The sequence below is a fragment of the Pygoscelis adeliae genome, unplaced genomic scaffold (genome assembly GCF_000699105.1).
Source record: "Pygoscelis adeliae isolate BGI_AS28 unplaced genomic scaffold, ASM69910v1 Scaffold267, whole genome shotgun sequence".
NCBI lineage: Eukaryota > Metazoa > Chordata > Aves > Sphenisciformes > Spheniscidae > Pygoscelis > Pygoscelis adeliae.
In genome coordinates, this window is record NW_008825150.1 from 323,761 (window position 1) to 324,339 (window position 579).

Sequence of the window (579 nt, forward strand, 5' to 3'; positions counted from 1 at the left end):
TGGAAATGCTTCCCGTGGTTTTCCTTCTGCTATTTGCCTTCCTTCCCCCAACCTACCACCCAAGTCTCAGGCAACGTCTATGCCTGCAGCAGTTCACCGGATGGAGTTTAATACGGAGAACAGCTTCTCCAAGCAAAACACGACATGCTGGCAAGACTGGATCTACACCAGGGACTTTTATTGGCACAGCTGCTTTGATCACGGATCCTCGCTCCACATCCCCGACCCGCACAGCTCTGTGCCAGAAAAACGCTGCTGAAGCACAGCCTCAGAGGGGCGCAGAACGCGATTCACCATGTTTTTGCCAAGACGGCCTTTTAGCATTACGCGGGCCGAACCGCAGCTTTTACCCAACTCCATCGGATGTCTCCCCCCGCCCCAGGAGGGCGGCGGAGGAAGCACCGCCCTCCCCACACCACGCGAAGGCCCGTCGCGGAACAAACATTACTTTGACTACATAAGGAAGATATTCACAGCAGAACTAAAGGCGCGTGAGCGCGCATCAGCATGTGACCCACGGCCGCGGGCGGGCGAGGCGAGGGCAGCCCCGTCCCCCGCCAGAGCCTCTTCCATTCCCCC

The 579-nt window shown here is 58.2% G+C and overlaps 1 protein-coding gene across 1 annotated transcript in view; it reads right to left on the minus strand.

Annotated features, from left to right (window-relative positions):
- Positions 1 to 124, minus strand: part of HBP1 (HMG-box transcription factor 1) — a 17,917-nt gene extending 17,793 nt beyond the window's left edge. The window contains exon 1 of the mRNA XM_009328320.1: positions 57 to 124. The gene's annotated coding sequence lies outside the window, so the exon portion shown is untranslated. The remainder of the gene's footprint in view (positions 1 to 56) is intronic.
- Positions 125 to 579: the final 455 nt, after the last annotated feature.